This window comes from Antechinus flavipes, chromosome 6, assembly GCF_016432865.1.
Source record: "Antechinus flavipes isolate AdamAnt ecotype Samford, QLD, Australia chromosome 6, AdamAnt_v2, whole genome shotgun sequence".
NCBI classification, from domain to species: domain Eukaryota; kingdom Metazoa; phylum Chordata; class Mammalia; order Dasyuromorphia; family Dasyuridae; genus Antechinus; species Antechinus flavipes.
In genome coordinates this window covers 102,296,107-102,323,420 of record NC_067403.1, presented here as the reverse complement: position 1 = coordinate 102,323,420, position 27,314 = coordinate 102,296,107, and positions in this window count along the sequence as shown.

Below are 27,314 nucleotides of genomic sequence, written 5' to 3'. Positions count from 1 at the left end.
AAGGGAGGGGAAAAACATACCCTGACAGCTGCACAAGGAGCTTAATTAGGAACTTCTTTAAGTTTACTTTCAAATGTGTAATTGATGCAGAAATGTGGAAATCAGATAGCATTCCCCTAACATCCTCCCAATGTTTTCTAAGTTACTGATTGTCACATTTATTTCAGATCATTCAGGAGATATCATTTACTAGCTCCTTTTTATCTATTTCCAGGGCCACATTTCAGTTTAATAATTCATTAGCAGCTCCTTGGAACTTATTGCCTGCTGAGTTTTCTGTTGACTGATTAGCAATTTTATCGTTTCTAAGTTTTCTGTATATATTTTTCACAAGTGTTGTGTCCTACTGCTTCCATGAGTTTTTGCTCAAAATAACTTGTTTCTGCTTGGTTTTTCTTTGTCACTTTGTACTTGTCTGACATCATTGCCTAACTGAGTATGTTATAAGAACACATGGTCCAGTTGGTCACACTGGGTGCCAAGATAATTTTTCTTTATTTTCCTGCTATCCAGAGATCTTTATTTTTGATCTTCTGGACTGTGTGTAATATCCCCGTCTCCAATTTGTTATTTAGGCTTCATTTTGCCAATATGCTACTCAGAGACATTTGTATAATCATAATAAAATAAGAGTCACCAAATTCCTTCTTCTTTATTCCCTATTCCAGCCCAGTGCATTCACCCAAATTTATCAGCATTCCAACTTGAGGAGTTATCGGTTTCTCTCATGGACAAAGTTTGCTATTCCATATGCTAAAAGCCTCTAACTATGAAGATCTGAAGGGCAGAACAAAGATTAGGTTTGGATATGCAGATTTTAGAATCTTTTATGTAGAGGGGAAAATAAGTCATTTTGAAATACATTTGAAACTTCCTTGACTGTAGAGAAGCTATATCCAATCATCTTTGAAGAAATGGAATTTTATATGTCCTCAATTATCATGTCAATGGCATTGCCATAGAAATATCAGTAATGCCCTACTTGAACTTAGTTGGATAAAACTTGGCAGTCCAAGCCCTTATAGTAGGGACAATTTATGGTCTTTCAAGACTATTCAACCTGTGGGAAAGGCAAAATTGAAAAGGAGTTCACCAAAAGCACAGTTTAATCATGGTTAGTGATTAAAGAGTGAAATTAGATAAAGGTGAGCCAGAAGAATAAAGACATCCACTAGAAAGCTATTTAAGGGGAAATTACAACAGAGACATAGAATGAAAGGTGTTATTGAGGGACAAGAATGTTGTTGGGTCAGATTCACAAATAGGTGTACTTTCAGAGGGGAATAGACAAGAGGGAGAATTTGATTAGGAACTTTGAGTGGCAAAAAAAAAAAAAATTTAGATAAGTTCTATTTGAGAAGCCTCTGTGCTAAATCCTCAAATGTTCAACAGTTTGGAGTTTCTAGAATCTACCAAAGATAGGATCCTATTTATTCCTGAGCATGTGAAAGAATCATAGAATTAGAGCTGGAAGATCTTGAATATCATCTCTTCCAACACTTAGCTAAAACATGAAACTCATCTGCAACCCTGACAAAAAATCAATTCGGTCTCTAATATTGAAGACTTCCAGTGACAAAAGGGGAATGGAATGAATTTTATTACATATTTACCATGTGTCAAGCACTGTGCTATGCACTTTATAAATATTATCTCCTATTATCCTCATATAAATCCTGTGATGTAAGGATGATTGTTACCACAATTTGTAGTTGAGGAAACTGAGGCAGACAGAAATTAAATGACTTGTCCTGGGTAACACAGTATGTAGGCTTCCAGATCTCTATCCATTGACAGAGGATGAGAGTGATAGGAATCTTCTGAAAGTAATATAGCACATGCTGCAGGAAACATTTCCTTATTGCGGGTATTTTCACTAACTGCCTACCTGGATCTCTTTCCCTCTCTCCCTCTCTTCTCCCTCTTCTCTCTCTCTCTCTTTCTCTCTCTCTCTCTCTCTCTCTCTCTCTCCCTTCCTCCCTCCCTCCCTCCCTCCCTCTCCCTCTCTCTCTCTCTCCCTCTCTCTCTCTCCCCAAATCTCTGTTTTTGGTTAAATTCCTAAAATCCTACCTATCCCAAGAAACATTTCTTGATACTCCTTAATACTAAAGCCTTCCCTCTATTAATTATCTTCTATTCATCCTGTATATATTTCGTTTGTACAAGTTAGTTGCATGTTATTTATTCCTGTTTATTCTCTCCCATTAGGCTATGAGATCCATAAGAGCACACTGCTGTTTTTTTTTTCATTTTGTGAAGGGACTGGGAATAGGGATTGGTCTTTTTTTCCTTCCTTCCTTCCTTCCTTCCTTCCTTCCTTCCTTCCTTCCTTCCTTCCTTCCTTCCTTCCTTCCTTCCTTCCTTCCTTCCTTCTTCCTTTCTTTCTTTCTTCCTTCTTTCTTTCTTTCTTCCTTCCTTCCTTCCTTCCTTCCTTCCTTCCTTCCTTCCTTCCTTTCTTTCTTTCTTTTTTCTTTCTTTCTTTCTTTCTTTCTTTCTTTCTTTCTTCCTTCCTTCCTTCCTTCCTTCCTTCCTTCCTTCCTTCCTTCCTTCCTTCCTTTCTTTCTTTCTTTCTTTCTTTCTTTCTTTCTTTCTTTCTTTCTTTCTTTCTTTCTTTCTTTCTTTCTTTCTCTCTCTCTCTCTCTCTTTTTTTTGCATCACCAACATTTAGCACAGTTTCTGGCACATAGTATGTGCTTATTAAACACTTGTTGACTTGAGTTGACTCGTCCTCATTTTTATTTAAGCTCTCTCAAGTTAGAGAGGAAAAAATAGTGGTAGAGACAGGTTGTCCTTTTTGTGTTTCCACTGAGTTCTGGCTCAGCAATCAGTGAAAGGAATCCTATCATTACACAATGCAAGCTGCTGCACATGGTTTGAAGTAAGCTCCTCTTATACTTCCATATGGTCATTTGGGAGAAGGTCAAGCATACCACATATGGCTCTGAATACACCATGAAGGGAAAGTCTGAGCATTCTCCATGCTCTGATCCATTAAAGGATACTACAGCCAGGGGAGCCCAGATCTAAAAGCTTTAGCAAGAGATACTAAGATTCATACTTTTCATCCCAAATCTCAGGGGAAAAAAGGAATGCATGCCTAAAAAGAGAAACTATTCAAAACAAAATTAGTCTGAATGGAGACCCAGCCAATTATAAAAGAATTTGGGCAATTTACTTCATGCAAAATGTTCTCTTTATTCTACAATTTGCCTAAATGTACCAATTTAAGCATTTTATTAACTACAAGATTATTCTTAACTTTTTTAGTTTATTGGTCATTTAACTATTAAGGAATTTTCCAGAGGTAACCCAGTTCTCCTTCTGTTCAATTCTGGGTGCAGCATCTATCTAAAAAACATGTAGTAATGAACTATTTCTATGGGTTATTTATTCAGCTCCCTACAAACTGGCAATCTAGGACCTGTCTCCAAGAAGGATGTATTCAAGGATATGGAGATTCCAATTGTAGAGCTCGTCTTCAACAGAACTATCTTATCCTTTACTCCAAACATTCCTTCTTTCTGTATTCCATTGTAAAAGTTCCCAATCTCTCTCTTCCTAACCTTAAGGATGGTACAACTGCTACTTGTGCAACTCTGTAAGTGCCAATGAAAAATTCTTTAAGCTCTGATGTAAATTCTTCAAAACACTGGAAAAATACTGAAGACACACTCTATGGAATTATGGGTAGAAAGCTAGACTTGGAATCAGTGAACAGGTTCAAATGCTCTTTCTGTATTCCATTGTAAAAGCTCCCAACTTCTCCCCTTCTAATTTTAAGGGTAGTCATAACCAACTGCTACTTGGGCAGCCCTGTAAGTGCCATTAAAAAAATCTTTGAACTCTGAAGGAAACTCTGGCAAAACACACAGACACATTCTGTTGAATTATATTGGAGCCAATAATATAGGTTCAAATGCTACCAAGAAATGCTAGATGACCTTGTTCAAGTAACTTAACATCTAAATTTCCTATAAATCATAAATGGATAATGGATTGCATTAGCGTTCCCATACAAAGTCACAGATCTTTTGTCTATTCCTTTTACTATCAACACACAAAAATTGTTCTAAAGGTTATAATAAACTTTTTTTATTTGCCAGTTTAGAAATTTGACTTTGGAGTTAGAAAGATTAGAATGCAAATCCTGTCTCTGACACATGACTGTGACTCAGCATAGGTTACAACTTCTCAGCATTGTAGGCAATTCTAGATTATGGAGAAGGAAAGTACTGAGTTGCATTAATAGAAAAAGTTTCCACATCTCAGAATTTCCTAGATGAATGAATTTATATATACAACTCCTATCCTAATAGACACAATCTTTAAGTAGTGGGTGGGTGAGTATGTGGATGAGGGTATGGGGGTGTAATGTAAAGATTTTCTTTTGTATTTTTCTTTTAAGTTTCTTGTTGGGGAGAGATTCAGGACCATCTGTCTTTTGATGTTTTTATTCCACCCATTCTTCCAAATACACATAATAGGTAGGATTCCATTATGGAAAAAAATCTGGAATGATAGACAATTAAGTGGATACTTCAAACTTCACTATAAGAGGTCCTATTATCCACCCAATAAAATAACAAATCATTTAGATATAAAATACAAATGAAAGTTCTCTGAGCCATTTGTTGGGTTTTTAACATTGTCAACAGCAAAGCTATCCTCTAGGGAAACTAATACAAAGATCTGATGAATGGGTCTTTAACAAAATAGTTGTTTTTTAAAGAGTAGGACCAATCTCTTTCTGTGGCTTTGTGCTATGAGTTTCATTAAGCCAGAATAAAACACTACCTTAGAGCTATCTCCTACAAACCTTGTGTTTTATTTGTGTGTATGTGTGTGTTCTGTTTAGTTTATTAAATGTGAAGGCATTCAGAGGCTGAGAGAAATTGCTAGCAAGCTCTATTTCACATTGAAGATCAGCGGGGGCCTTTTGGAGGGCTTCAATTTTTCTCTGAGTGTCAGGAAATCAGATTACTGTATCCAGCTGCAAGCTGTTTTGATTGAACTCAAAGTCTGATTTAATTTGGTACAAATGGCAAATTACTCCTCTATTTATCCTTGAACTACATGTACCCATGAAGCACTATATTTCAGGATGTTCTCAAAAGTTCAGCTTAAAAACAAATGATTTCCAAAATAAAGTATTTTTGATTGTTTGTTTTTACCACAATGTCTAAAACCCATAGGGAAAAATCAGGATATGTGCATCTATAGCCCTAGGCTAAATATGATTTTAAAACATTCCCAAATCTGCTGTGCCAAACAACTTATTGAAAAGTTCTACTTATTTGGTATCCCAATGAAACATTTCCAAAGCATTTTTATGTAAACATTTCATGGGAAGGAATTAAACTTACTGAATTGGTTGAAGGACTACCTTAAGAGGGACCAGCAAAGTGTCTTTTGTTCTGAACCTATTAATCTACTAGAACAGCAATATTTAAGAGGAACAGATAGATATAAATCTAATTTAATAACTGCTTTTGGAGAAAAGTAAGCTACTGTTTTTCTTTCTCCCCTTATAGTGGAAATCACAGCCTCCCTTGAAGTGGAATGGGCTAGAAACCAGCTATATTAATGTATGCCATGGCTGAACCATATTCCTATATATTTAGATAATCCATGTGCTCAAACATATACACAGGCATATATATATTTACATATATATATATATATATTTTTACAATTTTAAATTTCTTAATCTAATTTTCCTTTCTGTCTGACATTGCATAGACTTAGTTGTTGCCATGGAGAAAATGAGAATGTCAGAACTCTCTAGCTCAAAGGATTTCAGAAGAAATGAAAGAGCAAGTCTGATTCACAAGGCTCATAAGTACATGTTGGGGTCACAAATCAATTAAGTGTAGGGAAATGAGAAAATGTTTTTGTCTAGCACTGCATCGTGCTGCTTTCTGAATACTTAATTCAGATCTTGACTCTAAGGAGAATCCCTCTCTGATGTTTCTGAGATTATTGCTAGAAGTTTTGACCCTACTTGCATTTTAGAACTCACCATTCTAAGTATCATGTCCCATTTAGAATGTAAACTCTTTGAGGGAAGAGATTATTCCATTTTTCTTTGTAATCTAATTGCAAATTACAGTGTCTGGCACATAGTAGGTTATTAACAAATGCTTTTTGATTGATGGGGGAAATCTACACTTCAAATTTGACTCTTAATTCTATGCTTGTTCTTCTTGGCTGAAACAGTCCCCATTCAAGGGGATTGGAGAAAGCTCATTTAGCAATGTGGATTCTGTGTAATCAAAACCCTTGATGGACCACCCACTCACACCCACACACACACTCAAACACACTTCCTTGTACTATTAGAAATGCACACAATGGCTACTATATAGTGTGTGTATTTGTGTAGATGCAAATTTAAGACAGACAAAAAAAGCTAGAAAATGCAAGAGCATTTAAATAGCACAGTTTCCACTGAAGCAGTTATAATTTCAGTGATTTTCCACTCAAAGTACAACCTACAACCATCCTATAATACTGGTTCCACTGCTTCAAGCTGGCTCAAAGCAGATGTTTGTAGGGAAACGATATTCATCATGATAGGTTACCCCTGCAAGATGAGCTGTTGAATGTTATGCTTTAGGAATACTGAAAACAAATGAAATGACAATTCTTTTGATTCCATCAAAAGGAGTAGAATATTGTTTGTCTTTCTGGTGACTGTTTAATTATACATCATTATGTTTTCCTTCATGCAAGCAAATAGTTGATCTTTTGGAATTATTGTTAGGTCACACAGTGCCCCCTGAGTAAAATATTTCATCTGAAAAACCAAAATATGAGGACAAACTAAGCACTCCATGATTCAGGCAAGTTGTATAAGAACAATCTGATCTCTCATGTTTTTGTCATTGCTCACTCTGTACTGTGTGTATTGCAAGGACTGAGAATGGTGTGGAGGAGAGAGAAGGGATAACCAAATGGACCTGATGCTCTACTCTCAGGCCTAAAGACCCATAGAGCTTTATGCTAAACCCCACAATGCCAAAAATTCCCTCCCTCTGTACTCACCCAGGATCAGTTTCCCTTGCAGGCCATATACAACATAGATTCTCATTGTAACAACTATCTCTGCTTCAGTAGGGTCATGTTTACAGACCAGGGTTTGATTAATTTAAAAATAGATCTTGGATTATTCCTAGCAATGTTCTGGTAATGTTTAACAAGGTCCCCAGGGCAGGGGAGGGGAGGGGAATGTACATATATGACAAATTTATCTTCATTTTGAACATTTCTGACATTTTTTCCATCCGTTTCTTAGGTCTAGATAATTAGGAAAAACAATAAGTCAAATCCTAATTTGTATCATTTGTCTATTTCTGGGTTTAAATGCTCATACTGAAAATTTAACAGTCAAACCCAGGAGCAAACTTGAGCTTGCACCAGCATACTCCTGCCCATTCCTAACAATTCTAAATCCTGCCATGCTGAATTATAATCATTTGCTCCTTGCAGTCACATGATAGGAATTTTCCCTCTGAAATAACTTTCTGTTTGCCCTTCTTAACTCTCACAAACTCCAGGCCATCACAAAGACTAGGTGGTCAATTGATATTAGAGATAAAGACAAAGCCTGTTATTTACTAAGATGGGAAATTCCTAGATGCAAAAACTCCCTTATTTGCAACTCACTCTCTTAGATACCTTCCAAATGTCAAGTCCAAATCTCTAAGGTAATAGGTGTGATAGGAAAGGCTTAAACCCAAGTCTTCCTTAATCCAAGTTTAGCTTTCAGATATTCATACAGCACTTAAATGACCAAAGGCTGTGTTTGGGCTGGATTCAAATTGTTGAGTTAGCCCTCTCTACTTCAGAAATCTTCCAAGTAACAGAAAAAAATTTCATATTTGGGGTATCATCTAGGCTACTCTTCTAATATCCAAACACATAGGCAGGGTCAAGACTTGGAGGTGGGAGGTAAAAAGAAGAGAATGATATAGCCACACAAAAGAATATAAGATAGAACCATGTTTTTCCTACTTCTGTCAGAGAATAGTTATTTGAATAGAATTATGGACTCCAGAAACTCAGAAAAATGTTTGAGAATATCTAATTCACCTGGCTATAAATGGTGCAGTGGATAGAGCACTGGTCCTGGAATTGAGAATCCCTCAGTTCAAATCATCCCTCATAATTTTGTGACTCTGGGTAAGTCAATTAACCTGTCTGCCTCAGTTTCCTAATCTGTAAAATGCTGATAATAACAAACTAACTCTCAAGGTTGTTGTGAAGATAAAATGAGATCATATTTGAAAAGCTTTATAAAATTGGTACTTATTATTATCAGTTTTCTAATTTTGCAGTTAAAGAAACTGAACCCGAAGAAGCGAAGAGTTGAGACTTCTTGTCTTAAGCTAAGAAAACTGAGTAAAGCTTCACCTGGTTGAATGAAAGAATCAGGACTTGAGTATATTTTGATCCAAAGTTCATGTTCTATCTACCATATCAGTGGTATATTCTCTGCTCTTAATCTAAGCTCCTTTTATTTTGTTTTGTTTTTTATTTATTTACTGTTAATTAATTTGTCCAGTTATGTAGTTAAGTGGTATAATGGATAGAGTTCCAGACTTGGAGCCAAGAAAACCTGAAATCATATCCAGCCTCAGATACTTAATAGCTGTATGACCCTGGGTATGTCACTTAATCCTGTTTACCTTAGTTTCCTCATTTGTAAAATGAACTGGAGAGGGAAATTGCCAACCACTTCAGTGTCTGCCAGGAAAACACTACTGAAACAATTGAACAACAAAATTTCTCCAACTGCCATCAAGAAAAAATAAGCAAATAAACATGCAAATAGGGAGTAATATCTTATATTAAAATTTTAACATTTAATAAAGCAGAAGTCAATGAACTGAAAAAATGAATAAGAAAAAAATGTGTTTTGTTGTGTCTATCCTGTTTAGCATGGATTCTACCAGTTTAGATTTTATTTTCTTCCTTTCTTGCTTCCTATAGAATTGTAATCACTATGAACACAGTTCTGGTTTTCCTGATTTTCTCTCTTTTTGTGTTTCCCCTTCACATTTCATATTTATCTTTATCATTCTGCCACATCAACTTGTTGTATAACATAAATATTCTGTAATTTATTGGACTAGTTTCCATTCATTGTATACATAGACTGCTTCCAACTTGGGGTATTACCAATTGATTTGTTATAAAATTTTTTTAGATGGATCTTTTTTTCCCTTTTTAAAATTTTTAGGAAAATTTCTAGCAATGGATTTGTTTTGTCCTGCTTTCTAGAGCCCCCAAATTGGGGTGACAAAATTTGCCATACTTTCTAGAGCCCCCACACCAAGGTGATTAAAATGTACCATCTTAGTGGAGAAATGATAAGGTGGGACTCCTGATGATGGTGGGAAATTGGAGTTCATTTATTACAACGTCTTTCCCCTTTTTTATACCCTCATACCTTTATGTAACAAAAACGCTGGGCTTGTGCCCAGTATACACTGTGCACGTGGGACTACATGAACAACTTGCTATTATATGTAGTTTGCCACCTGGTATCGCTCTGCTTCAATCACATCATAGATTGTCACCCCCCCCCCCCGACTTCTCAGGAAGACCGAGAGCCCTTAGAGGACATGGGGAGCTGAACCAGACATTATCAACAGGTTCCCTCTGGGCTGAAGGGTCTTATACCTCACCCAGAGTTACCCCACTGTCTGTGGCCCTCTATATCTCTCTCTTTCTTTTGTTTTAATTGAAGCAGGTATATACCAGTGGTTAAATCCATCACCATGGGAAAAATCACACAGGGAGGTTGTAATATCATACAAGCAAGAAGTAGCATAAACAATATGAATAAACAAAATACTATAAAGATTTCCATGAGACCTAGAAGGAAGGTGTAGAAAATAACTATCAATTCACAATCACATATATGCCTCCTTCAGAAGCCAAGAGATAGTCCAAAAGCAATTTACTGTCCATCACTTCATGTGTCAGTGAATCCAATGATTCCTGTAGGTTTTGAAGTCCTGCATCAGTCTCACTGGCAATTATTTTTTATATTAATGAGTCAATTGCCATACACATTCGGTTAACAGTCATGCTTTTTCATTGTCATGTGTAGTCAGAGATGGAACCACCCAATGTTTCTTGGGTATTCTCCTTTGTTTCAAGGGTCTGCTCCGTCTCTCTCCAAGGGACAAGGCGGATACGGCTCTTTGGCACCCATCTGATTCCTTCTCCATCTGTAGAGATATGAGCAAATCCTCTCTTCCAAGCAGTTAATCTGTGGTGTTCTTGTTCTTCTTTAAAATAATATAATAATGATTCTCTCTGGGAGAGAACAGATTTCTCAGGGAGGTTTTCTTGGAGGCAGCCTTAGTATCAATTCAGATCAATAATTACCCCAAATGCAGCCAGCTGGTAAAAATACAAATGTTTATTTCTCCTTCCAAGTCTTGTCTCTTTCCTTGGGCCGGGATAGCTGGATTCTTAGAACCTATCTCTCTCTGCTTGGTTCCAAGAGCTCTTGCTGCTTTGTCCTTTTGCTTCTGCCTCTGCTTTCTTCAGCCTTCAATCCAGCTCCACTCTTCATGTAATTCCGCTGAAATCTGTCCGAGAGCCTCTGTCTGTTTTTTTATACGAGAGAGAGGAATTGTGGGATACAAGAGAGAGGGATTATGGGTTTTCTCCCATAGTGCTTTCTGGCCCAAAGAGCTTCAAGGGAGGTTGGGAATTCACAAAGTTACAAAGTTTACTTTGTGAATCCCTCATACTTGTGAACTCAATGAGTAAAGGTGTGAATACAAGCATTGTATTAATTAGTTCTACTTATTACCTTGTTTCAGGTTCTGTCCCAAAACATCTTCTTGTAAGATCAGATCAATAATCTATCAACCCTAATTAGTTAGCAGTTTGTAAAGATTCCAACATCTCCCCCTTTCTTTTGTTTTAGAACATAGGGTGGTCATGACCTCCCTGACTTCTCAAGGAGGTGAGAATGCTCCAAAAAAGGTGATCATGCCTTCCCTGACACCTCAGGAAGGGAGATGAAAGCACCAAAGGAAATAGGAAGTCAAATCAGATTAGCGGGTTTCTTAAGGGGCTCACTTGAAACAGGTACACATAAATCCATCAATATGGGCCAGAACTTTGAAACAGATACACATGGTATACATAAATCCATCAATATGGGAGGCATTAAACATAATTTACATAAGCACATAGCAATATAACACAGGCTAGTAGTAATGTAACAAATAACATGAATCAACATGAAAATTGAAGTACTGCAATAGTCTCATCAACAATTTTTCATCTCAAGAAATCCAATGATTCTTGCAAATACATAAAACACATAAGCACATAGCAATATAGACTAGTAGTAATGTAACAAATAACATGAATCAACCTGAAAATTTAGACATATCCATAAGTCCTAGAAATAGTCCAAAAAGATTCCATTGTCCATTAGTTCATGTGCCAGGAATCCAATAATTCCTGTAAGCTCTGAAGGACTGCAAAAGTCTCATCAACAATTTTTCACCTCAAGGAATCCAATAATTCTTGCCAGTTTTTCAAGAATAAAAATACTCTCATCTTGTGTTAGGAAATCCAATGATTCCTGAAGATTTTAAAAGTCCTTTTAACAGTCTCATTGTCAGCCATGCTCTTTCAGTGTCAGATGCTTCTTAAATCTCCTTTGTTTTGAAGTTTTTCTCTTTTTCTATTTCATCTCAGGAAATCCAATGATTGTTGCTGGTTTTTCAGGAACTGAAAGCTGAAGATTTTAAAGTTCTTTTAACAGTCTCATTGTTAGCCATGCTCTTTCAATGGTGAACACAATCAGCAACAGAACCACCTGATGTTTCTTGGGTCTTCTTTGTTTCAAGAGTCTGCTCTGTCTCTCTGCAATGGACAAGGCGAATGCGGCTCGTTGGCACCCATTTGATTCCTTCTCCACCTGTAGAGATGCAAGCAAACCCTCTTCCCCAAGCAGTTAACCTATTTAATTCCCTTCTATTTACCACTTGTGGGATTTCTCCTCATCATCTGGTAATTACATTGGAGCTGTTTGCACTGGATGTTGCCTTGTTATCTTAAAAGGCCTGTATTCTCCCCAAGTATAATCCTGATTGCTTTTCTGTTGGTTGATGACATCAGAGTCCTGAATTTCTAAAGTCTCTCTGGGTCTAACCTCAGCTGCTATCATGCCCCATCTGTCCTTTGATTGATACGTTGGATACTGCCTCTCATTCCTCTGGGTCAACCTACATTCAGAGGCCCAGTGAAAGCCTCCATTACATTTTGGACATGGGGTTTTGGGTTTTTTTCTCTCACCCTGTCTTCTCTTTGTATCTCTGTATCTACATTGGGCTCTTAGATGTCCAACTTTTCCACATTGAAAACATCGACGTGTTTCTGTAGAATTCCTTGGTCCCTTCCATTCACCACTTTCTTCACATGACTTAGTGATTTTCTAAAGATAGTGGAGCCGCTCGCACTGGACACTGCCCTTACAGTGGGTTATAAAACCTGTCTGCTGGAACCAGTACATCTTCATAAAAAATCAAAAAGTTAATTGTATAAAGAACTAAATTTAGAAGTTCTCTAGGGTTACCTGTGGCTTCTCCTCTTTTATTTTTAGAGAAGCATCTTGATGTCTTCAAATGTCCATCTCAAAGGGGTAGCACTAAGTTTAGCTGCTCTTGATCCTCCCATGCCAGACATATGGGTGTTTGCCATATCTTTGGCCAGTGACTGGGATATTGGCTACACATTCCCCGGTTTCCCACATCCATGCATGGATGGACACTGTTTTGTAAGCACTCTCAGGAGATGAGATGGTCAGGGGATATCCCAGCAGTCCCAACAGCATACAGCTCTATTCTCCCTAATTGCAATTCCTTTCCCCCACAGGCTTGCTTAAAGACTCTCTGGGTATAATAGCAGTTGCCATCATGCCCCAAGTGTTTTGTCTGGGGCCCTGGAGTTGAGCTCTACCTCTTGTAATGAGAACATAGGGGTGGGTAAAACTGCTTTGTAGGTAGTATTGATGGTGTCATTGACCCTCCCTCTCCTCTTCCTCCCCTCTTCCCCGCTCCCATGAAGGTGGAGTTGAGGGAGGAGGGTCAGGAGATGGGGAATACCTTAAGGGGTCATGCTCAGGTGTAGGCAAAATTGAAAATGAGCTTTGAAGATGAAAAGCAAGCTCATCAGCAAGGTACTTAAAGTACTTAATTCCTTTTCTGCCCAACTGGCCATGGTACTTACGATAATTATTTTCTACACCAACTGGCCATGCCCTGAAAATCTCCTAGAGCAGTTAACAAGCAAAATCAATACTTAAAATGCTAAAAAAAAAAAAAAAAGCCTTCCTTAGCTCTGCCCCATGTGATGTACTCTCTGGGGCCACCAACACCAACTCTGCTTGTTTTTCTCCTCATACTTCCTTGTCTGGCTGCCCAAGTTAAAATCTTTCCTCTTTTTAAAACTTGTGGGATTCATTAAAACCAATTTTTTACTCCATTATATTTAGTTAGTTGTTCTCCCACTAACTTCTACATCTCTGGTTCCAAACCTTTCTTACAAAGCCACAGAGACTTGTACTCCAGAGCATCTGAGAACTCAGAGATCTGCTTCTGAGTTACCAACAAACCTTGCTTCTCTGTTAATCTAACTAAATCTGCTTCATACTTCCCTCAGAAGAGAGGCTCTTTTCTTAGTATTTGCCTCATTTTGGTTGAAAAACAAAAGTGACTAGTTTAGCCCTTCTTGATTCTTCCTCTTTGCCTATTTTTATCCTTACCCTATACTGGGTCACAGGGACTTCTCCACTGAACTCAGCCAGTCATGTCAGTCAAGCTGATGTGTATAGGACAAATGTTGTATCCTGCTTTCTGGAGCCCCCAAGTTGGGGTGACAAAGCATACTGTTGCTTTCTAGAGCCATCACACCAGGGTGATTAAAATTCCTGCTTTCTAGAGCCCCCAAGTTGGTATGGCAAAACGTACTGTACATTTTAGAACCTCCACACCAGGGTGATTAAAATATACCATCCTAGTGGAGAAGTGATGAGATAGGACTTCTGAGGATGGTGGAAAAATGGAGTCCATTTATTACAAGGCCTTTCCCCCTTTTATACCCTCTTGTGTAACAAAAACACTGGGCATGTGCCCAGTATATATTGGGAACCTGGGACCACATGAACGACTTGCTATTGTATGTAATTTGCCACCTGGTATCACTCTTCTACCTGGTATCACTCTGATTCAATCTCAACACAGGTTGTCACGCCCCCTAATTTCTCAGGAAGGCTGAGAGCCCTTAGGGGAGATAGGGAGCCGAACCAGACATTGTTAGCTGGTTCCCTCTGAGCTGAAGGATCTTGTACCTCACCCATAGTTCCCCCACTGTCTGTGACCCTCTACAGGAATTGTTGATATAAAATATATAATCAATTTTGTCACTCATGTTCCACTTTAATAAGCAATGATTAAATTGATATCCTGGCTTTTCTCCTCTGTTTCTCCATTAAGATCCAGCTCCTGCTGAAGGTCAGCCTCTGAAGAACATCTAATTGAGATTATTCCTAATCCTTAGGAAACATGTTCTTCTATCTTAGGTGGGACCTGATCCAACAAGGAGATCTTACTTGTTTTTAGAGTATAAATAGAATCCAGTCTATACTAGTTCTCACCCCAAGGAAAAGAACCCCTGAACTTGTGTTGGAGTTTAGAGTGATCCAACTCATGAAGGAAGGAAAAACAATCAGAGTGATCTATATGGGTCTAGATGGAGATGGATTCTTATGTCCAAATCTCAGGAAGTGGTTGAGTCTCATGATCAAACCATGTTCTCAATAAGGGTAGTTAAGGATTTTCCAACCATCTCCTCATTAAATGTTTAACAATCTGGGTTAATTTCCAATTGTGAAGAGAATTCATTTTCAAGGATTATTTAAAGCTTTCAAATTGTCCATGATTTTTTGCCTCTGCTGACAGACTTGACCATAATTTATTTCTTATTAGTTAGCCTAATCAATAAATTGGTTATTAATTATTCTAGAAAATCTGTTTCTCTGATTTTATTCAGTCATCACAGTTTGGCAACCATGAAGGAACATGCACCCTAAAATCTTATCAGAAAATTCCCCTATACTTTTTGATCCCAAGTGAAAAAAGCATCCACCATGGAGGACTTTTTATTAGGACTTTGGCTATGATTTTATTCTCTCCCTTATACCCTAAGTTAGATCTCATTTGGGTTAGTTTAAATATTTTATATCTGTGTTAAGTGTTTTCCTTGTGCTGCAGCTTCCAATTTTCACTATCAACAGTGGGGTTAAGGGTTGAAGGGCATGTCAATAGAATGTATTTTGTTGAAGGAAATCTCCTCAAGTAGGCCATAGAGATTAAACTGAAATAACAAATTACACATAATAATTGTAAGGGGACACCTGGGGAATTTGGGGCATTTGGGGGCTTCTGCCTATGAAACCCAGATTACATTACAATGTGCCCCAATTTGTTTTTCAGGATTAGGGTTTCAAAAAAGGAAAGCTGGGCCATCACTGTGAAAGAATAAACTCTAAAACTATGGATACTCATTGTCTCTGGGGAGACATATCAGACAGTAGGTCTCTGTCACATTAAGCTATATATAAAAAAATTCCTTGAGCACAGAAAGTAATTAGGTATTTTTTATGTTGAATGAAAAAGAAATTGCTTTGAGCAAAATAAGAAGGGAAGAGAAGGAATTTTATTTGAACTTTCATTTCTAGTCAATAAGCCTATATATTCTTATATGTCTTGTGTGTGTATGTGTGTGTGTTTTGATTTGTAATATTAACCTGTATTTGTTTCAGTTTTGCTGAGCAGAGAGCTGAAAGAAGGGTGATATCTTAACCAGCTATACCTGCAAGACTTCTTAGAGGCATTTCCATTGTGTTATATGATTAAAGTTTAAAGGGGAAAAGTAAAAAGAAAACAACGACAACAAAAAAAAAAAACTTTGTCTTCTTGTTGTGGTCAAAATTCAGAGATTGTTGGAAAAGGGGATCTTCTTCCAATTTATAAAAATTTGCAGATTTGAAAGTAGAATCAGAACAGGATTTTTTTTGAGAGAAGGGTGCTTACATGAGTAAAGTCAAGCTGTTTTGGGGGGACTATAGTAATAGCCATCACTTGTCTTCAGCTTTAAGCTATTCAGCAACACTAGCAACACAAGGCCCCCTAATTTATTCAGGGAAGGATATAAGGTCTCTGCGGTACATTTACTATAGAATCTACCTTAGGCAACCATAAAGAGCAAAGGATGAGAAAGGAAATTCTAAAATTTTTTATAAAATATAGGGAGTAATAATAGCAAGAACAATATAACCTAAGGGATTCCCTTAAATGAGCCAGAAAAAACTGAAAAAAAAAAGATAAATTAATCTAAATACCTTCTCCTTTAAAATTATTTCTATTAGACAATACAAACCTTTCTCTTTCTTTGTTCTCTCTGATCTAGCTTATTCTCAGGAATGGTTAAAATGAGAATGAGAATCAAGTCCAATTCTCCTAGAATATCCTGTGTAGCCAAAATTTTTCTCATTCAACCTCTATTGTTTCAATAATATTAGGCCAAAACTCTTTAATCAGATTATCTACTCTAAAACTGTCCAGTTAGCATCTTTAAATAACTTTTGGGAACTTGCCAGACTGTTTTATTAAGCCCTGATAGGAACCAAGGTTTTCCATACTATCTTTTAAGGCAATATAGAATCTTGTTCCCATCTTTATTTCTCCCTCCTTACCTGAGACTTTCCAAGTTATGGTGTAAAAACCCAGAGGTTATATTTCACCTATAAAAGATATTCACATGTATAGATCTTTGCTAATTCCTTTTCAGGACTACTCTCTCCCACCTCAAGTCTTCCCTTTAGTAGTTTCTTCCTCTTGGTTAATTGTGAGATTCACAAAGGAACTTATCTTTCCACTTGTTAATTCATATAATAAATAGCAAAATTTTGTAACCTGTGATGGATGGTTTGTCATGGTTGTTCCATGTTGTGAATTTTTATATAATATTCTTTTTATAATAAAATCTATTGCTCTCCCAAATCTATTTCTATTTACCACTCCTGGTGCCTATTTTACCTCTTCATTTCTACCTGGACAAATAAAGTCCCTATATTTGAGAAGAGTCCAGGAGTAATACTAGATCATTTTAATACTATATTTAAAGGCTAAAATTCAACTTGGAAAGATGTAACTGATTTAATAGTAATTTTGTTCTCCCCATGTGAGAAACAAAAGCAATCACAGAAGCAACTAATAGGTTAGTCCCAATAGAATGGGGGTCCCCAGTTGGCTAGTACAAGATCCACAATTGGACCCCAAATAAGCCTGATGATTAAAACATATTTCAACAGATCAGATAATTTTTTACCTGAAGATATGAATATTTGTGCAGCATCACCAGCAAATTGGGACAGGTTTCAGGACATAGGACAAAGTGAGATTAAGAATTTTAATCATTTTTATAATATGCTAAATAAAAGTGCCAAATTATATGGAAGTCTAAACCCCTATATTCCAAGAGATGCTTATGTCATTTCTGCACATTTTTTAAATCAATTCCTGCCTGTGGTGCAAAAGCATTTTCACAAGAGATGCCCAGGTTGGCATGAAAAGATCATACAGCAGATTAAGAATATTGCTTTCAAAATCCTTGAAGGAAAGAAGAAAAAAGTAAGAGAGAGACAGGGCAAAACCAGGGAAGAGAGGAAGCTGTGAAGAACCAGACTGCTATGCAGTCTCTTTCAGTCCAAACTGTTCTTTCAAGAATTTCTAAACCTTAAAAAGTCCATTGCACATACTATATTGGAGATTATATCTAAACAAACTTGGTCATTTTAAACTACTGTGAAAGTGAACAAAGGGAGCTTAGAAAGCAAAAGGGAAATGGTAGCAAAGTTTCCCAAAGGAGTAATAACACATGAAGAAAAAGGCCAAGGGCTGTGACTCTCAAAAATTAGATTTTTTTCAGACCCCAAAATACTACCACAGACTTTTTCCAGGGGTTCCCTTCACCACCTTGATCCCTTCATTAATTTTATAAGTTGAATAACTAGTATTTCTATTGATGTTATTCAGTAGAAATTTAACAAATTCTAACTGACTAATTAAAATTGAGTGTGGAAATGAATTTTGTTTTAACACAGAGAAGCACCAGTTAGTGGGTAAATTTACTTCTTCCTTCCTTTTTATCTCTAAAATCCACCTGTAAACTATTAAGGACAACATTTTCTGATCATATTTTAAAACTCCTTGCTCTTGATGGTATTCTCTTCCCTACAAATTGCCTACCCAACATCAAGGAAATGTGTTAATACTGTAAAAATAAGTTTTTGCCCCTCAAAGGCACACTTTAATCAAGGTTTCCCTATATTGGCTTTAAAAGCAATCACTTATAATTTCAGCAATTTGTCTTTAAAATATATGTTATGAATTACTAAATATCTCTCCCAGATTCTAGAAAATGAATAGTAAATAAGCAGAAAAAAAAGAAGTATTTTTAATTTGGAAAACTGCTTTAAATTGATCTTTGTAGGTAACATAATAGATCTCTATTTTTAATTGGACAAACACTTTGTAAGATGTTAGTGAGGTTCAGAGAAGCCAGAACCCTACTCCTTTGTTTCAACAGAAATTTAAGCCATTTAGTGCCTCCTAATAGCTTTTGTAATTACCAAAAACATCTTAATTATTTTCTCTTTAAAAGAGGATATTTCTATAAACTTCTGGGACTAGGAATAGACAATACAATCAAAGTCTTATGATCTCCTAGAGCAAAGATTCTTAAACTGAATTTCATAAGGAGGAAGGGTTGTAAAACTATGATTTATTATCAGTAAATGTTTGATTTGTAAGTTATTGTATATCCCTATGTACCTGGGGTTGCATAAAAATTTCTCAGGCAAAAAAGGGTCAGAACTGGAAAAATTAGGGAACACACCTGGATTGTAACTAAGTGTTCCTAAATATGATAATTGAGGTAGATTACTGTCTCTTTTTAAATCTTTGGCAGTGGATTAGCTGGAAAGAGTGAATATTACTATCTAAATATTTATAATAAATATCCCTTGCATAAAATATAACACCAAATAATTGAAATTATAAATTGAGATTCTGTATTATATCATTTGGAAAGTAGATCCAGGTATGATTGAATTCATTCTAGTCTCATTTTAAGTGAACTTGTGTCTCTCCCAATAAGATGATTTCAATTAGTCAGAATTTATTATACTATTTGATTTTCAATGCACTAGAAATATTCTTAGAAAAATAGAAAAATATTTTTATCATTCTTTTGGATTATGGATTTAATTGTTAAAAGACTGATATAAATATGTTGTTTGTTTGTTTGTTTTTAACTCTTTAAGAAAGATTCTATAAAGATAGAAGAGTTGGTCAGAAAGTTCCAGGCTCTCCATATTTCCACCACAAACAAGACAAAATTGTGCCACAGAATGAATGAAGAAGAGTTCAAATCAAATCAAAGTTGGGGCAGAATAGTGGTCTTCCTGGGAACATAGAGGATCAAAACAAAGATATCAGAACAGAGGGTTAGCCTGTGTAAAATGTAAGCACTTCTAGGTTAGTTTCATAGAAACACCAAGAGGAATGCAGAAACTAGCTGTATGGCTGAGATGTGGCCCTGGGTCACATGCCCAAGAACCAGCACATGCCCAGGTGAGTTCAAAAGCAGTAGGGTAGGGATACTGACAGCTACCAGCACTTACAGGAGTTCTTTATTTTGTGTTCTAAGCCAGAAGGGAGAACTGAGGAAAGACTTAAAGCCAGAGGCACCCTGTCCCCCTACCCAGAACTTGAGGTGATTATGATGATGATGATGATTATTATAATTAAAGGTGATTTTTTTTTACAAATAAGCAAGTAAAGGAGAAAGAACTCAACCACAGAAAGTTATTATGAAAACATGGAAGACCAGGTTTATCTTCAGAGAAGGATACTAAAATAAAAAAAAAATCTCACCTAAGCTGAAAAATAAGGTCAAATGATTACCTGCCCCAAAAAATTCATATAAGATTTTTTCAAACACTAAAAATCAAATAAAACAGATAAAGGGGAAATAAATCCAAGAAAAACAAGATTGTATTTTAAAAGTTAACCAAATAGAAAAAGAGGTCCAGAATCTAAAGGAAGAAAATGATTCCTTGAAAAGAAGAATTGGACAAGAGGAAGCCAGCAAAGTTATAAGATGCCAAAACATAATGAAACAAAATATAAAAAATGAAAATAGTAAAGAATGTGAGATATCTAATAAGAAAAACAACACCTCTGGAGAACAGATCAAGAAGAGAAAATATAAAAATAATTGAGCTACCTGAAAACTGTCACCAAAAAATGAATATTGATATAATAATACAAGAAGTAATTAAAGAAAATTATTCTGAAATATTAGAACAAGAGAGCAAAGTAAAAATAGAAAAAAAGTTCACCAATCACCACCTGAAAGAGATCCCATGAGTAAGTCATACAAGAATATCATGGCTAAATTACAAAAACCCTAGATAAAGAAGAAAATATCATGAGTAACAAGAAAAACAAAAACAATTCTAATATGACAGAACCACATTTAGAGCCATACAACACTTAGCAGTGACCATGTTAAAAAAAAAAAAAAAAACTGCAGATCTTAGAACACTATATGTCAAGGAACCAAAGAACTAGAGTTGCAGTTGAAAATATCATACACAGTATAATTAAACTATTCTGAATTTTTTTTAAAAAGAGGATATTCAATGAATTGTCAGATTTGGGGAATTTTGTTGCAAAAAGACTTGAACTGAATAGAAAAGTTGAAATATGAGATCCAGGAGAAATATCAGGTAAATATCAAAGATTAATTTCAAGAGATTCAATAAGGACAAACTTTATGCTTTATATGTAGAAATGTAAGCCATATGTCCAAGATTGTCATTAATAAGTGAGTATTTTGAAAGAAAGATTGGGGTAGAGCTGAGTAAAATGTGCTTCTAAAAAGCAAATACATGCAGAAAAAAGTAAAAATAATAATTATTATACAAGATTATACAAATGAGATGCAAGAGCAAGAAATGACATAGAGGAATTAGACCAGGAAAAGGACTGGTAATTCTGGAATCCTGCTTACTTTGGGAAAGAATTAGAGAGGGAACAGTACATATATATCTACAAAGGTATAAAAGTGTTATCAATTTATAAAGAAATGAGGGCAAGGTAATAGGATAAGAGGGGATATAGAAAAGTATATAGATTAATGGGAACGAGATAAAGAAGGAAGGAAAGGATGAGAGGACAGGATGAAAGAAGAGACTAATAGAGGAATCTTTGGATATTGGGTAAAATAGACAGTAGTAAAGCAAGGTAGTGGGTAGAAGTAAAGTAGAGGAGTCATTAGGGATAGGAAAAGAGATACATATAAACATAGTAATAGTAATCTGGAGTGAAATTTATTAGAAAAATAGGGGCAGTAATCACTGATCTCAAAAATAGTCAAAATAGATTCACTCAAAAAAGAAAAAAAATAAACTCTACTCATTTGGACATAAGAAGGATGTCATTGTCCATTTTCAGAAAAGCAGAGAACAAACAAGTGTAGTACATTCTTATATAGATGTATATGAATGCACATGTATATGATTTTAGAGATCTACATATATGTATGTATATAAATATATAGAAACGTGTGTGTATGTGTGTGTGTGTTCCTACAAGAAAGTAAAGAAAAGATGGACAATTCTGAATAAATGTGTGATATTTATTATATATGCTTTCTTGAAATGAAAATTTATTGTTTCATATTTTGAATTATCTCTTATGTTCTGCTATGCATATGGCAATTTTTTTCTTTTTTTCCTATTCTTTTTTTCATATTTGAAATAAAGACTTTTTAAAAATTACTTTATAAATATAGGGAATAATAATAATGTATTAATTCTGTGAAAATGGCTTTGCAAAAGCCCCCTTTAAGATGTCCTTATTTGTAAAAGGCAGAATTCTAAATTCTTACTAAACTCTCTAATAGTTTACAATAATACTAAGTGCTTCCTGAGCAGGATGTCAGTATTTTGGGATTTCAAGATTTAGCCCTATGCTCAGGTTAAGTGCAGTTGATTTTAGTGGAAAACTAAAAATTGCAAACAGAAAAGATTCAGTGTCTAGACAATGTGATACAATGGGTGGTCTATAACCTTTTTATACATCTAATACTATATAAATATTGGTTAATGTTTGAGTATTGGTTATTGTGATCTGTGACTATTATATAAAATCTTAATTGTTTCCTTGGAAATTATTTAGTTACCTTTTTCTGTAAAAAAAAATTCTTAAAGATTTCTGCCAGGGGAAAACTGACCTTGTCCTACCATCATTAAATCAAATACCTTAAGCTTTTGTCTGGGCCAAAAAACAGTCCTTAAGCCAGATTCTTATAATATTTAACCAAGCACTCTTTAAGTTACCTAATAATAACATGTAGGAATTTAAACTGGTGAAGCTTTATCTATTTTCTAATATTGTTAATATAAAATTAAATACATATTTTTATTTTGAGACTTACTAATATCAACAATTTTTAATGATTCTCTTCTAATTTAGATACTGTTAGATTAAAAAAAAATTCTTTCTTTGTTGTTTTTAATCTAATATTTGACATGGTTATGATTGTTTCAATTCTGACAGTAACAAGTTCTAAATTCTATAATGTTTAAATCTAATAGTTACAGAAGTGAAATTATCCACCACACCTAATTAAAATGAGAAAGTTCATAGATTAGTTTTATATAAGTTCCACTTAAATTTATTCATAATTTTCTGTGTAAAGTAATGTAGAGATGCATTTAGCTGAATGGAGGTATCAACTAGAAATTGATTTTGATTTTATGTTTTATGATACTGCGCAGATATACTGACAGAATTATATATTTTTTTTCTAATGCAGATGTTGCTACATTATAAACTAAAAAAAAGGAAGGAAGAAATTGTTTGGAAATTGTAACTATTCTGAAGTATTTGCCTAAAATAAAAATAAAGTGCCATCTAAAATTATTTGGCTATAACGTATGAAAATTATTAGACTTTTGATTATTAAAGGTCACTGTAATAATACTAATTTGATTAGATATGTTTTTGGCATTGCTTTGTTTATAAAACTAAATCCCTTCCCTCAATGCAAATACTTTTTTTTCTTACTAGATGGGACAATAATTAGGAATTTATTTATGGTAATTTATAATTTAAAATTATTTTTGTGAATTTTGACTATATTCAAAAGCTACACTTTCAAAACAAATTACTCCTAACAAATGAAGTATTAAAGATTCATTTTTTGATTTAAGTATTGAATAAAATCTCTATCAGGTTAGAGGTTTACAACTATATTAATTACTTCATGGAATTATAATAACTTTTTTACATTACAATATATTTTAAGCTTTTTCTAGAAAGAAATGTTAAAAATATCTTTTTGTGTGTATTTTTTGAAAGTCTGACAAATTTTATGCTAGCCAATATCTTGAATAACTTGAGTATGAATAACAATTGGATTCAGCCCTGTGATTAGTGATACTTTACTGTTAGAAATAAAACCTTTTTGGGTCCCTGAACATTGTTTTTGAACTTCATTCTTAGGTTTATTGTGTCCAAACCTAAATGATCTCTCCAAGAAAAATGTGAGCAGCTCAATGGGAGTGACATCTGAGATTCAAGGCTAGTAGATATCTATGGCTGAGAATAAGTTTAGGAGGGCAACCTTAGGGAGGCTGAGATTGGACTCTATTAATTCTTCTTTCCATACAAAATATCTTCCCTCTGTGTAAATATGACCTTGGTTGTGTTATAATCAAGGGCCTACTTCTTCCTTCTATAGAAAAACCCTCCAATCAGGGCAAATTAAGCTGTGATTTTTTTTTTTAAATGACAAAGCTTTTCAATCTGAGAGGTTAGTCAATACTTGTTATCAAGGATATGTGAACCTTAATAATTGAACCTACCCAAAGATATGATTATTGGAATTTGCTTAAGACCTTATGAGATTTTAATTTATATTATTCTGATTATGATTCCATGTATGATCAGCAAGAAATGCTATATAATGCCAGTAACTCTGTAGGGGTGAACATCTATGAACTTCAGGTGAAGTTCTCATGAAAAAGGCTGGGAGAAGGACCACTGACATGTGCCAAGGTAGGTTTCTCCTGACTCAATTTCCCCAGAATGATATTTCCTCTCAAATGGAAGCTATCCCACTATTTAAATCTAGCTGTGAAATTGGCATCAAGTTAGGGGAACATTTTTTCCTTACTATAAATATATACCTATTTTCTTTTGTAGAAAATTTTTATAATTATAGCAGGTAATAAATATGAACACAGTATTAAATTTTTATTTCATAAGCTAATACTGGAGTGAATCTGAGCTACTAAAATAAGATGTAGATATTAGAATATTATCCTTTCTATATCCAAAAAAACTAAGTAAATAGAATTTGGCCTTGTCACCTGCCTGTTACTAATTATATATTCCTACAGAAGATAAAATCCTTTAATGTTCCATAATATTATGGAGATATTTAGGCAATGAGGGAAAGATTTGTGAAACCAGTATATTTTTAATGAGATTAACATCATAACATGTTTCTGTTCTATGTTAAGAAAAAGATTTTCAGCATAATTGAGTATCTTAAAATAGTTATTTGTGGTTTATTTGTGTTACCTTAAAGAGCTTTCTAGTTTTACTTAGGGGTATTCATTTGAACATGGTTAGTAAGTGAAAATGTTTTATTTTAAAAGATTTATTTGATACTATTTGATATTTTGAAATTGATTGATCAATATATTCATACATTTCATCCCAGAATCTTTTGCCACAAGTAAAGTTAATTTAGCAACTTTTGAATAAACTCATTCTTTTATTAGAGGTCATGTTCTTATAAAAAGTGTTCTGTTATTAGAATTTTAGTAAAATTTCATCCTTCTAAGGAGGGAGAAATGAGCAACTAAAAAATAACTAGAATAAGTAAGAAAAAATAGAGTGAAAATACTGGTTTTGGTGAAAAGTTTGTTTTAAAAAATAAATGAGAAAAAGATGAAGGAGGAACAGCAGGAGGAGAAAAAGGGGGAAAATAAATAATTATATGTGACAAATATAAAATTTGGGCTCTGAATTTGAATTTCTTAAATATATACAACATGACCATTTATTAATATAAAAATATAAATTCTCTGGTCTAGAAGTTCTGAATTTGATGTTCTTGTTAGAGCTATAAGTTTTGAGCTAACTTTCACTACCTGATCTGGTTATGGGCAAAGCAAATTTAACTTGTATTAAGATCTATTTTTCAAAAAAAATTTTAACAGAAAAAGGACTCTCTCTGCAAATGACCTGAACCAAAGAAGCAAATCCACTAGAAGCTTCTCTGCTTCTATACATTCCAGTGTGCTTAAGGGGAGAGATCTCCACACAACTAAAGAACTACACCAGATGTTTCAGAAACCAGACAGCTGTATGAGATATGATAAACTAACTAAATGGACAGAAACATTGTCCCATTACCCTCTGTAAGGTCTGCTTGCCAAAGGTGATTGACCCCAGTAACTCCCATCAATGTGTTAGTCCCTTTCTCTGGCTTGGTTTCTCATCATAAGTCCCATAGTTGTTTCTTTACAATCCATTGATGAAGCATTTGTCATATGAGTTAGTGATTCATTGAGAAGATGGTTCCCTCAAAAATATCAGAGGGGAATGAAATGTTAATAATCAATTGTTAAATTAGTATTCAGACTTTTCTCCTCTGTTTTTTTTTTAATTGAAGCCCAGTTCCACTGGAAGGTCAGCCTGTATAGGATATGACTAATTAAAATTATCATTAGCCCTAGAGAACATGATTTTTTTCTTAAGTGGAACCCTATCCAAATAGGAGATTTTATTTCTTTTTAAAGTGTAAACAAAATCCAGTATGGATTAGTTCTTATCCCAAAGAAAAGAATCCCTATTCTTGTACACCACCCATTACAATACAATTCATGAAAGAGAAAACCAACCAGAGTGTTCTGGATGGAGATGAATTCCTATGTCCAGATCACTAGAGGTGGTTAAGTCTCATGGTCAAGCCAACTTTCAGCAAGAAGAGCTGATGACTTTCTCATTAGATGTCTACCAATCAGAATTGATCTTCAATTGTCAAAAGAATTCCTTTTCAAGGATTATTTAAAGCTTTTAGCTTATCCATGTTTTGTCTTTGATTGCTGAGAGAAACCACTAATCATTACTTTATTGATTATTAATTACCCTGAAATTTTATCTCTTGGATAGAAAGGGAGGGAGGAAAGAAGGAAAAAAGGAAGGAAGGAAGGAAGGAAGGAAGGAAAGAAGGAAGGAAGGAAGAAGAGACGGAAAAAAGGGATGGATGGAGGGAGGAAGGAAGAAAGGAAGGAAGAAAGGAAGGAAGAAAGGAAAAGGAAGGAAGGAAAAAAGGTAAGGAAAGGAAAGGAAAGGAAAGGAAAAGAAAAAGGAAAGGAAAGGAAAAGGAAAAAAGGAAGGGAAAAAGGAAAGGAAAGGAAAGGAAAGGAAAGGAAAGGAAAGGAAAAGGAAGGAAAGGAAAGGAAAGGAAAGGAAAAGGAAAGGAAAGGAAAGGAAAGGAAAGGAAAGGAAAGGAAAGGAAAGGAAAGGAAAGGAAAGGAAAGGAAAGGAAAGGAAAGGAAAGGAAAGGAAAGGAAAGGAAAGGAAAGGAAAAGGAAAGGAAAAGGAAAGGAAAAGGAAAGGAAAAGGAAAGGAAAGGAAAAGGAAAGGAAAAGGAAAGGAAAAGGAAAGGAAAGGAAAAGGAAAGGAAAAGGAAAGGAAAGGAAAGGAAAGGGAAGGGAAAGGAAAGGAAAGGGAAGGGAAAGGCAAGGGAAAGGGAAGGGAAAGGCAAGGGAAAGGGAAGGGAAAGGGAAGGGAGGGAGATTGGGAAGGAGAAAGGAAGAGAGGGAAGGAGGATCTAGACAAAGCAGATGAAAGGGGTAAATAGATTTTCTTTCTTTTTTTTTCCTCAGGGGAATGGAATTTCTGGGAATTGAGAAGGAGGATTTAAAATCTCTAGCTTAAATAAGATGATTTTAAAATAGGCTTCCTCTTAAAGCCACAAATGAAGATGATGGAATTTATATTATGAATTTTGCAGGATTCTTTACTAAAACAGTATTTGTAGTTACTAAATATCCACATTGAATGGAGAAGTGAGAGGTAATGGACTTTTTTTTTTTCTGAATAAATGCACTGAACAATAATATC